Source organism: Lissotriton vulgaris, unplaced genomic scaffold, assembly GCF_964263255.1.
Source record: "Lissotriton vulgaris unplaced genomic scaffold, aLisVul1.2 SCAFFOLD_756, whole genome shotgun sequence".
Classification (NCBI taxonomy): domain Eukaryota; kingdom Metazoa; phylum Chordata; class Amphibia; order Caudata; family Salamandridae; genus Lissotriton; species Lissotriton vulgaris.
In genome coordinates, this window is record NW_028251774.1 from 849,733 (window position 1) to 862,714 (window position 12,982).

At 44.5% G+C, this 12,982-nt stretch overlaps 1 protein-coding gene across 1 annotated transcript in view; it reads left to right on the forward strand.

The window, feature by feature from the left end:
* The window catches only part of LOC147662771 (uncharacterized), a 191,578-nt gene that overhangs the window by 123,954 nt on the left and 54,642 nt on the right, over positions 1 to 12,982 (forward strand). The gene's annotated exons all lie outside the window — the stretch shown is intronic.

A 12,982-nucleotide genomic window follows, 5' to 3' on the forward strand; every position in this document is an offset into this window, starting at 1 on the left:
AATCTATTTCTCTGTTGCATTCTTATGTGATTTATGTCTCTACTTGTAATTCTGTCGACCCTCTTTCTTTCACTTCCCTCTCTTCCAGATAAAGCTTTAGTGGGACAGGCACTAGGCAGCCTTTTTTTAAGAACGCATAGCTGACAGCATGGCCAATGCTGCATTTTCCCTTCTGCCTGCATTCGTGTCCCCACCTAGACAATTGTGTTATGTAATCTTGCACTAGCCTCCCTGCATACATTTCAGGTAGTCTCCAACAAAACCACTCACCGTCTCCCTCTCGTTCTAGTGACACTGACCCATGTGATGGGTATTCATTTTCCAGAGGACAGGAGACTGACAGGCTTGGACTGTTGCTCTGATGAGGGATTTTTTTTTTCCGGGATGCCTGATATGTTTAGTTCTGACTTAGAGCAATTTATTACCTCATACCTTGGCTTTCCAGAGGGTCATTCAGGCTTTTGGCTAGACACATAAATGGGCTTCCTGGTCCTGGGGAGCCTGTCCACTGGGCCTACGCCTCTACATGGCACAAAAGTGGAACAGATGCTGACTGCAGCTCTTTATCTCCTGTTCCAAGGAGAGTTTTCTTTTTCCGGAGTTTTAAATAGCGCAAACTTGGCCCAAGCCCTTTACATGAGCACCACTTTAGTTACGTAAGGACATATTCATTAGGCACAGAGAGATTAAGGGATTTGCCCAGAATCACAGGATGTTGAGCGTCGTTGCCGAGACTCGAACCCAGTTCCCAAGATTTGAGGTCGACCACCAAAGCCGTTAGACCACATCCTTGAGCAGCGTCATATGGTGGGTCAGTCCAGCTGGTGCAGAGAGTGAAGCGGGGCTCATTAGAGTGGCCTGGAGTGAAGGCATCCACGCCAGACCTGGGTGCCACACAGTTATGGCCCAGAGGAGGGTGGTGGTGGAGACATCTTCATTGACGACTCCTATTCCTACTTTATCATAGGTTGGAATGGGGAAGGCAACCTCACTGACTGCATTTTAAGACAAAGTGGGAAAAGGAGGAGTCAGAGATACTGCAGGAAGGCAGACTGGTCTCTTGATATTTCCTAGACCTGAAGTAAGAATAACAATTATGAAGTAGGGCTGCTCCATCCATATACGACCATGTGCAGAGGGTTTCCCTGCTTTTGGTAGAGTCAAAGCTGAAGGGAGGTGCAGGCAAGTCGAGAACTAGCTTATTACACATGACCACATGACTAAACAGTGCAAGAAACCTCTGCGTAGTTTACTCAAGACTAAGGGGCTGTGAATATGTACGGTCATGAAACTCAATAAGCATGCCTCTCTGAGAAAGCTTTTAGGTTTAAAAATCTTACATATGCGGAAGCCAGCACTTTACCAAGCAGGCTAAGATCCAGTGGTGCTTCATACATTTGGGCATTTGGGTTCAGCCCTGGCACTTTCTTCCCAGCCCCTTAGACTTTAACTACTCAGTATTTGTATTGGTAATTATTATAAACATCCCTCCCAGGCAATTTATTTTGTTTGGTTCAGAGGGTAAATGTTGCTATTTTCAATTAATATACTAAAAAGCTTTCAAAGCTTTATAAAGCCAGCTTGATCAAAGTGAATGTGTGTCAGGTAGTGTGGTCCCCAACAGGTGACCAGTACTTTAGTATATAATATGGTGTCCATGGTAAGGAGCGCAATAGGTCTATATGAAGTGCAAATTGTGGCATTATTTCTCAGTTTAGGTATCAGAGAAATGTATCCCTCACCTATTGCCGGGGTCACCTTCCCACTTTAGTAGTAGTTCTCTTGGAAGGAAATCCTAGAGTAGTCTGATTAGCAAGATCCCTGCAGCAACATTGCATCACGATTGCCAGCAAGAAGGACATGAACCAAGAGGAATGTTATACCTAGATTTTAAGTTGGCTGCAACCAGTTCCAAACTACACGTGTGTTAAGGGACTACCGGGGAATGTAGTTCATTGTTGGGTTCCAACTTCTAGTGCATTCTCCACACATGCAAAGCTTCACACCAGACAGCACCGATAAACTGTGATGACCAGCATCCTTTAATCCTGAGATGGACACTAATGGGTTGAAGTATCGCTTAAGTATCGCCACACCCCACAATCCGACCGAGTCTTAAGGGGTAAGACATACCTCCTGACGTGTCTCCCGACAACCTTTGGACAAAAAGCAGCAGTGATAGAAACTTTCGTACAAGCCCCACATGCCTTTGGGTTAGCAAACGAAGTAAATTAGCCCGACCCTCTGAAGTGGGAAACTAGTATTTTTTTCTCATCCAAGAATATTTTCATTAAAAACGGGGTCAAATTATGCAATTTATAGCACATTTTCATAAAATGTATTTACTAAAAAAACAGTAGGTTTTTACAGTCAGCTCTCAAGGGGAACTAATTAGATATTCCAATACTAGGTGGTTATTCTAGGTGTCAGGATAGATACAGGCTACTTGTTACTCTTGGGCTACTGATCTCGTAGGCTCAGGCCTCAGACCATAATGTAATTCAGTAGTTTAGACATAATCTCAATAGCCATGTTGCCGCAGTAAGTAATGCATACATTTAAAGTCCACCTCCAATTTTACCTGATATGTAACCCAACATTTCTAGACCACTTTAACTGTCTTAGAAATGGCATTTCATGATTGTGGAAAAATGTGGAACCCGGTTAAGCAATGTGCTTCACATGTTGTGAGAAATCATATAACCTGGCTCACTAGTGCTGCATTACTGAGAAAGAACACTTGTAAACTGCCCTTTAATAAATTTTCCTCCCTTTTATAAAGCACCTTTCCTCAGCCAGTTTCTACATTTCCCAAAATGGTTAAGATATCAGTTTAGGCCAGGTAAGCTGGTTTTGCAATGGTGCATTCCATAAAGGGAAGAGGGAATGGAAAAAGTAGCATCAGAACATTTATAAAGCGCACTACTGACCCTGAGGGTCTCAAGGTGCTTGGGGGAGTGGGACCGCTGCAACTGCATGAAGAGCCAGGTCTTGAGGAGTCCTCTGAAGGTCAGCAGGTCTTGGGTCTGCCGTAGGGGGATGGGCAGGGTGTTCCAGGTCTTGGCGGCACGGTGGGAGGACGATCTGCCACCGAAGGTCGCTCTTCGGATGCGGGGGACTGTGGCGAGGTCGGCAGAGCGAAGCTGGCGGGTGGGGGTGTAGACGCTGAGACGTCTGTTGAGGTACGCTGGCCCAGTGTTGTGGAGTGCCTGGTGTGCATGGGTGAGGAGCTTGAAGGTTATCCTCTTGTTGACGGGGAGCCAGTGCAGGTCTCTCAGGTGGGGTGTGATGTGGCTGTGGCGAGGGATGTCGAGGATCAGGCGTGCAGAGGCGTTCTGGATGCGTTGAAGTCGTTTCAGAAATTTGGCTGAGGCTCCTGCGTAGAGGTACGTTACCGTAGTCCAGCCGGCTGCTGACGAGGGTCTGGGTAACTGTTCTTCTCGTTTCGGTGGGGATCCACTAGCAGATCTTGAAGAGCATGCAGAGGGTTTTGAAGCAGGAGGATGAGACGGCGAGGGCCTGCTTAGTCATGAAGAGGGTGAAGTTGAGGATGAACCCTAGGTTGCATGCGTGGTCGGTGGGTGTTAGAGCTGATCCCAGTGCGGTCGCCAACAAGGAGTTGTCCCAGGCTGAGGGCGTGGTTCAGAAGATGAGGACTTCGGTCTTGTCAGAGTTTAGCTTCAGTCAGCTTTTCATCATCCACTCAGCGACGGCTTTCATTCCTTCGTGGAGGTTGGTTTCGGCGCTGTGGGTGTCCTTGGTGAAGGAGATGATCAGCTGGGTGTCGTCGGCGTAGGAGATGATGTTGAGGCCGTGCAGGCGGGCGACGTGGGCTAGCGGTGCCATGTAGATGTTAAATAGTGTTGGACTGAGTGATGAACCCTGGGGTACGCCGCAGATGATCTTGGTGGCTTCGGAGCGGAAAGGGGGAGACGGATGCTTTGGGTTCTGCCGGAGAGGAAGGAGGTGGTCCAGTCCAGGGTGTCGAAGGCGGAAGACAGGTCCAGGAGGATGAGGGCTGCGGTTTCTCCGTTGTTCAGCAGGGCCCAGATGTCATCGGTGGCAGCGATGAGGGCAGTTTTGGTGCTGTGTTTGCTGCGGAATCTGGACTGGGACGGGTCCAGGATGCTGTTCTCCTCGAGGTAGCGGGTCAGTTGTTTGTTGACGGTCTTCTTGATGACCTTTGCCGGGAACGGGAGCAGGGAGATGGGCCGGGAGTTCTTGAGGTCCCTGGGATCATCCTTGGGGTTTTTGAGTAGGGCGTTGATCTCGGCGTGCTTCCAGCTCTCCGGGAAGGTCGCTGTCTCGGAGGAGATGTTGATGGCTTTCCGGAGATGGGGTGCGATGGTGGTACTGGCTTTGTTGAAAATGTGGTGTGGGAATGGGTCTGACGAAGATCCGGAGTGGATGGTGTTCATGATTTTGATGGTGTCATCGTCATTTATGTTGGTCCAGGAGAGCAGGCAGTCGGTGCGGGTGGTGATCGTGGGGGTGGAGGTCTCCGTGGTTGTCGGGTCGGTCGTGGCATTGAAGCTGTCGTGGATGTCTGCAATCTTGCGATGGAAGAAGGTGGCAAGGAAGTTGCACAGGCCCTGCGGGGTGGGATGTCGTTGGTGTTGGAGAGTTCCTTCACGATGCTGAAGAGATCTTTGCTGTTGTTTGCGTTGTTGTCTGGGCGGTCTTTGAAGGAGGTCCTTTGTGCGGATCTGATGAGGTGATGGTGTCTGCGGGTGGCGTTCTTGTGGGCTGCGTAGCTATCCAGTGTCCGTTCACGGTGCCATTTCTTCTCTAGCTTTCGGCAGGATTGTTTGGAGGCCTGGAGGTCTTCAGTGAACCAGCTGCCTTTCTTGCTGGTGTGACTGTTGGATGGTTTCTTGATCGGGCGACGGTGTTGGTGCAGCCGTCGATCCACTGTCTGAGGTTGCGGGCGCGGTGTCCCGTCGGTGGGGTCAGCGGGTGGGCTCCGGGCAAGGGTGGTAGTTAGGCGGTCTTCTGTGACTTTGCTCCAGCAGCGGCGGGGGATCTGTAGGGTGCGGTTGTGCGTGGTGGGTTTCCGGAAGGTGAAGTGGATGCAGTGATGGTCGGTCCAATGGAGTTTGGTGGTGTTGTTGAAGGAGATGTGGGAGCTTGCAGAGAAGATGGGGTCAAGTGTGTGGCCGGCAGCGTGGGTGGGTGTTGTGACGAGTTGTCTGAGTCCGAGGTTGGCGATCAAGGTGGTGGAGTTGGTGTCGTTGTTGTTCTCGAGGTGGAAGTTCAGGTCCCTGAGGATGATGTAGTCCGTGGAGGCGAGGGCGTGTGTGCTGACGAAGTCGCGATGGAGTCGCTGAACTGTGGTCGGGGTCCGGGGGGTCTGTATATGAGGGTTCCTCTGAGGGTGGTGTTGGGATCGGTGTGGATCTGGAAGTGCAGGTGTTCGGCGGTGCTGAGGGTGTCATTGGTGTTGGTCGAGACTCTTGAGTGTGTTCTTGTGGACGATGGCGATTCCTCCTCCTACTCTGTTGGTGAGATCCCTGCGGGTGATCTTGTAGCCGTCTGGGATGGCTATGGCGATGTCGGGAGCCGAGGAGGGGTTCAGCCAGGTTTCCGTCAGGAAGGCGACGTCTGGGGAGGTTGAGTCAAGTAGGTCCCAGAGTTCCACAGCGTGTTTGTGGGCAGAGCGGGTGTTGAGAAGAATGCATCTGAGGTAGTTGGGTTCTTTCCTGGTGGTTGGGTTGGCGGGTCAGATGCTGGTGAATCTGCAGTTCTGGCAGGAGAAGGGTCCTTGGGTACGCTTCGGACGACCAGGAAGCAGGTGTGTGGGCATCCGGTGTTGAGTGCGTGGAAGGTGCTGGCATCGTCAGGACTGTTCCCATGAGGCACAGGGTCAAGACTGATTTGCATATGGCCATGTCTGAACTGGGGTGGGGTGGGGTGGTGAGCAAAATGAAGATGGATTAAACCCAGATCTGTGACTGGGGGTAAATGTTTTGCCAATGTGCAACATTCCGTCCATCACCTTGTGTGTTTTGAATTATGCATGAGCATGCTGAGACATGAAAGGAACATTTGTGGGCACTGGGTTTTAGCGGTATCTGAATCTACTTTCAGGGTTGAAGGGCCAGCCTGTCCAGCCCTTGAAGCAGCCAGAAAGTTTGCAGCCCTCCAAGGGAATGCCTAGGTGCATGAATGATGGGTCCACCTTGATCACAAGGAAGAAGGAAACATCCAAGTAAAATCAGCCTAATTAGAGTTATTAAGTCAATGGTAATTAAATCTACTTTCAAAGTTTACATCAGTCTCTTGCCTAGTAGTGGAGCTTTCTTTACAAAAGTCTAGCATTTTACATGAGTTTAGCCCCAAACTGCATGGAAGAGACCCGGCATCAAGGAGAACGGTATATGGACAAAATATTGAGTTTCTAATATCGGGGAACTGAAATATCCCCCAAAAAATATTGTGATGTAGAAATATCGTTGTCAAGAATAGCATTTTTTCAGTAAGTAATATCATTGTTTAGAATATTGTTGTTAGTTATATTTTAGTTGTGGGCTGCTGGGTTTGTAGGGGCATAAGCTGGGAAGTTTCTTTTGTAATAATGAATTTCTGAATTGTTAATTATTTAATTTATTGTTAATTATGTAAATTGTGTTATACTTATTTTTTATGTTTTAGGTGTGGGCTGCTGGGTTTGTAGTGGTATTAGGTGGGAAGTTAATTAAGTAATAATTACATAATAATAATTTTTAATTGACTATTAGTTATTAAATTGCTTAGTAATCATGTACATTGCTTCATCGTTTTTGAAAAATGTTGTATTATTATTTTTATTTACATTAATATTGTTGTTATTAATATATACTTTTTTGTAATATATATTATTAGGGTTATTAAAAAATGTAAAGTGTTTGAAGGGAAGAACTTTCCTTACAGTTGCTGTAGGAATAGTAAAATATAACCCCTCTGAAGTCCAACACTTTCCCTACTGTTGCATGGACTGGAGTGGGAATAGTAAATGTAATGCCTCTGAAGTCGAACACCTTCCCTACTGTTGCACAGAGTGCAGTGTGTATAGGTAATTTAATACTTCCAAGCCTAACGCTTTCCCTACTGTAGCACACACAGGAGTGAGAATAGTAAATGTTAGCCCTCTGACCTCTCAACGCGTTCCCTACTGTTTATAGACTGGAGTGGGAATGGTACATTTTCTCCACGCCTAAGTCCAAAGCTTTACCTACTGTTGCACAGACTGGGGGTGGAATAGTAAATTCTATTTCTTCAAAGTCCAACACTTTTCCTACTGTTGCACAGGCTGGAGTGGTAATAGTAAATGTACCCCCTCCGAAATCCACACTTTCCCAACTTTTGCACGTACTGGAGTGGGAATAGTAAATGTAATTCTTCTGAAGTCCAGCACTTTCCCTACTGTAGCACAGACAAGAGTAGGAATAGAAGATCTTACCCCTCCGATGTCCAACACATTCCTTACTGTTGTACAGATTGGAGTGGAAATAGTTAATTTAATCCCTCCGAAGTCCAACGCTTTCCCTACTGTGGTAAAGACTGGAGTGGGAATAGGAGGTTTAATCCCCCTGAGGTCCAGTGCTTTCCCTACTTTACATAGTATTTTTAGTAAATGTGTTTTTCGGGGTTTTACATTGGTAATATTTAATTTATTGTCTAAATTAATTAATATACTTTTGTTATTGAAGTGTTTATATTTTATATTGTTTTATTGTCTATGCATTATATCGTTATATAAATATTGTAACAATATGTCGTCTATGTCTATGACGCTATTTTGATTGGCTCCAGGCAATTTAAAACGAGCACGCCCGCCTTGCAATGACTGTCATGTGATCAAGGTGCTGTTTGCACCGAAACGCGTCATGGCGGAGTGGTGATGAGGATTTTACTTAAATAAAACTTACCACATCCACAGAAATCGGGTTTGCCTCGTCTATTTTGCTGCTGCTGCTGTATGCTGTGGCCACGGACGCTCTATGCCGAAACTATATTCCAGGATTGCTTCTCTGGATATGGCAAACCCCTCCACGTTTGGGCCAAGAGGATTGAGGCTGTGATTCCTGCATAGGAGTTTTGTTTGGACTACTCTGTGAGGAGTAACCTCTACGCCCCGGGAGAGCAAGCAGTTCCGGAGTCAACTCGAGGAAGGTCAGAAGTGGTTCCGGTTTAGAGCGGACGCCTACTGGAGTTGTCCGGTGGGTTGCTGCTCGTGAACTGGACGGGAGGTGCACTGGCGAGTACTTGAGACGAGGACGGGGAGCTTGAGAAAGTCCAGAGTGGAGTGTGTTGAATCCCGTTCACTGCGTCAATTGCAGGTAAAGACGAACATTGTAATACACATATCGGGAGAACTGTAATAATTATACTCACACCATGTCCGCCGACACGTTGCAAGGACGGTCTGAGGCGGCCAAAACTATGTTTTGTGACTCTCCGGCTGGAGAGGTAACTGCATCGCTGACATCAAGTTTACCACAAGAGGGCGCTAATGGCGCACGAGATCTGTTCAAAGCGCTAGAAAAGGCATCGAAGGCTGAACAGTCGAAGTGGTGGGAGCACACTTCTCTCACCGGGTATCTGGAGGTTGGTAGAGTCCCGCGTGGGCTAAGGATCTTTCTGGCACCGTCCTACGATAACCCTGACCCTAAAATGCTCGTAGATTGGGCTGAGTGTAATCTTGAATCATCCAAAAGACTGATGACTATATTAATACAGTATGCTAAAAGTGATAGGGTGAAGCTGTTGGCTGAAATAGATAGAATTAATGGAGAGATAGACAAACTGCTAAGTTCCCCTTCAATCACAAAATACAGAGAAGACATGCTAGTGAGGCTTAAGCGAGAGGAGGACATAATCAAACGTCGAAAAGCCTATAAATTTCAAAGAGATAGGTTAGATTATGAAAACGGACAGATATTTACTTTCGCAAAGAAATATGATATCAAGAAATCACAGCCGAACAATGCAAGTGCACCCTCACAAGCCAGCACGTCAAGGCCAGATAGGTCTGTAAGTCTTTCCTCTGTTGAAGCAGTTTCAAGCATTGAAAGTGGGTCAGATAACGAACAAAGTAGAATTCAGCGGGTGGGGTTTCGTAAATTTACTCCAGCCCAAGAACTGGAGGTTGTACAACAGAACAGAAAGCAGACCCTACGCTCTGGTGCGCAAAATGCTGTAAGAGGCAAAACACAAACAGCAAACGCGCAGCCAGGAGAAAGCACAACAAACGCAAACGCGCAAAAGAAACCGCAAAGAAAGCAGCCAAAGCGCAATCAATGGAGTCGGCGCTAGTTTCTTCCTCCTCCATCTCAGAGTCTGGGAACAGTAATACCACAACTGAATCTCAAACTGTTATCAACCTCATGGATATAAACCTAACAACAAAGGAAGTTGAAACATTATCTTTGGGTTTATCCTATTGCGCGAGAACAAATTTTGACTATGCGGACACAAGAATAGAATTGTTTAAATATGTCCGCAAACTAAAGTAGCGCAAATACAACATGGGACGTAAACCGGTGACATTGTCCACGCCAGCTGATGTGAGTGCACAATCAAACTTGATGTTGGATGCGAGTCCTTTAACTATAATATGTGATATGCAAATGGTACCTATAGTGTCACAGTCAGACCCGGGCCCGGGTCAGCAACAACTTACTACAACTACCACATTTAAGCCAAAATCGAAATTTTGCCCATTAATGATTAAAGACAATCTAGACCAATTTCAAGACAAAGTGGCACAAGAAATAAGGGAACTGTATCTTAAACGTAATGAGAATGTGAATAAATTCAAGTATCAAGACTTTGCCTATCACCAATGTGTAAAGAAATTGAAAAGTAACACAAAGGTGGTAATAAGACAATCTGATAAGGGCGGTAATGTCGTCTTGTGGCCCCTACAAATGTATCTAGAAGAGGCGATGGGCCAATTGAATGACCGCACGTGTTATCGGAGGGCAGATCCAATGAAGTCATGATATCAAAAAACCTAACACACTCTAAACTTATGGCATGGAGGAGTGCTGGAGTAATTACGATGGATGAATTTAAATACATGAAAAATGACAATCCAACCACGCCTGTCATATATTTTATCCCTAAGATACATAAAAACAACACTGTGCCACCAGGGCGACCAATTATTTCAGCATGTAATGGTATACTGGAAAACATAAGCAAATATGTGGACTATTTTCTCCAAAATTTTGTCAAATCTTTACCATCTTATGTACTGGACACCAGTGATTTTCTTAGAAAGGTGTATGATGTGCAATGGAAACCAAGTTACCTGTTGATAGCATTAGATGTGTCTGCATTATACACCAGCATACACCACAGGGATGGCCTAAGAGCTGTGCAGCATTATTTGAGTACCAGGCCAGATCATTGCACAACACACACACGTATGATCATGGACATGATCACTTTGTGTTTAGAAAATAACTTTTTTCTATTCGGTAAGCAATATTTCCAACAGACCAGAGGAGTAGCGATGGGGGCCTGCTTCTCTCCCAGTTATGCCTGTTTGCATATGGGGTACGCAGGTCCTATCGGTAAACTACTCGGAAATTATGGCTACCAATGTTATTTCCTGGCTAAGGTACATAGATGACCTTTTTGTAATTTGGGATGGAAGCTTACAAGAAGCCGTGGGGTTCATTGACAGTTTAAATGTAAACAACATGAATCTCCAATTCACCAGCCAAATCAGTGACACTTCCATCAGCTTCCTTGATGTGGAGATCAGTGTAAATGGAGGCAAACTAGAAACCAAGATGTATAGAAAGGAAACGGCTGGCAACAGTATCCTCCATTCCAATAGTCACCACCCTGTCCATTTAATCAACAGTATACCTTATGGCGAGATGCTTCACATAAGGCGGATCTGTAGTACAGAACAAAGTTGCTTAATCGCACAGCAGGCATGTGCGGCCAGATTTAAAGAAAGAGGGTACAGCAACAAAACAATAATGAGGGCCATGAATCGTGCTAACTCACAGCCTAGAGCCTCATTACTCAACATTCCTGTAAATGACCCTAATATAACGTCTGTGACAAGTTCCACTGCTGTACATACAACCAAACAGCAGGATGATAATACAACCAGACTGATTCTAACTTATAGTAACCAGCACCGAACCATTAGAAACATTATCAAGCGTAACTGGTCCCTAATTACTAGTGACCCAGTTATAGGTGATCAATTTAAGGGGGCTCCCTTGATTGCCTATAAACGTGCTAGATCTATGGGCAGTCTTCTGGTTTCAAGCAGTCCTGAAGTCCGCGCAGTGACTCCTTGGATGGACAAGAGCAAAGGGTTCTTGCGCTGTCCTACTTGCAAGGCTTGCAAGAACGGAGTCAGCAAGAAGGAATACACTACACCCTTCAACCAAATACCAACTACCATCAGGTACAAGCTGACTTGTCGCACTGAATACGCTGTGTACGTGTTGGAGTGCCCTTGTGGCCTACGATATGTGGGAAGTACAAGGCCACAAGTATTCAAACGGATACTCCAACACCTCAGGGCCATCACCAATGGTGACGCAGCGTATCCAGTAGCTAGACATTTTGAGTCCGTGCACAATAAGAAGGCTGCTGATCTGGGCTACTTTGTGATAGACACAGTCCCTCCCCAGAGGAGAGGTGGGGACCGTGATCTATTACTGCGCAGATTAGAAACACGACATATCATTTTACCAAGAGCCCTAACGGTCTTAATGCAGGGGAAGACTGCCATACTTACCTGTAAATAGAATCTGTATCTAGTCCATTTTAGCATATCATGATTTTAAATCAATAGTAGCTGCCTCAGACCATATATCACATTTTAATTGCACTTTTTCTCTTCACATATTTTCACGGGGTAGCACAATTGCCATGGAGTTGGTAACTAATCAAATACCACCAATGCATTGTATATGTGAGCAGGCAAATATGTGTACATAATAGGATCAGTACATGCACTATGCAATAATGATTTTTTACTGTATCGTGCACTTCTCTCAGGTAGTACAGAACTCTTCAAAGATAGGGTTTTAAACTTTTAGCGGATTGGTTATATATATTTATTTATTTTAACCGTCTTCTACCTATGAGAATCCTTCAATCATGTGCAAATATGTGTATATATATATATGAATTTTGTAATTTTAGTAATATATATTTATATGTATTTATTTATTTATTGGATCTTATATTTATATTTAAATTCAATTTTGCACAGCATGATTTTGCACATTACTCAGAAATTTTACCAATTGTATTTTATTGTGTAGAAATATACGAGTTTCTGCCGCACTTATGTGTACATATACAGCAAATGCATTTATGCAGTAATTGTCGTAACAATATGTCGTCTATGTCTATGACGCTATTTTGATTGGCTCCAGGCAATTTAAAACGAGCACGCCCGCCTTGCAATGACTGTCATGTGATCAAGGTGCTGTTTGCACCGAAACGCGTCATGGCGGAGTGGTGATGAGGATTTTACTTAAGTAAAACTTACCACATCCACAGAAATCGGGTTTGCCTCGTCTATTTTGCTGCTGCTGCTGTATGCTGTGGCCACGGACGCTCTATGCCGAAAAAAAAAAAAAAAAAAAAAATATATATATATATATATATATATATATATATATATATATATATATATATACATACATATATATATATTATATTATATTCACAGTAATAAATGTTAAATATTACAAACATTTATTGAATGTAAAATAAATAATTGTATTAATTATGCTACAATATGTACATGATATAGATACATATATGGTTTTGTAGACTCATCTATATGCATATATCTGTGTGTTTATCTAATTATATATTTATATATAGTATTAAATATTAGTGGAATTTATTTAATTTACATTATATTAAATGTAAATATTAAAATAGTTAACATTTTTCAATTTTAAACTCTATTTATATAAAAATGTTGATATGTTTGTATATTATTTGAAAA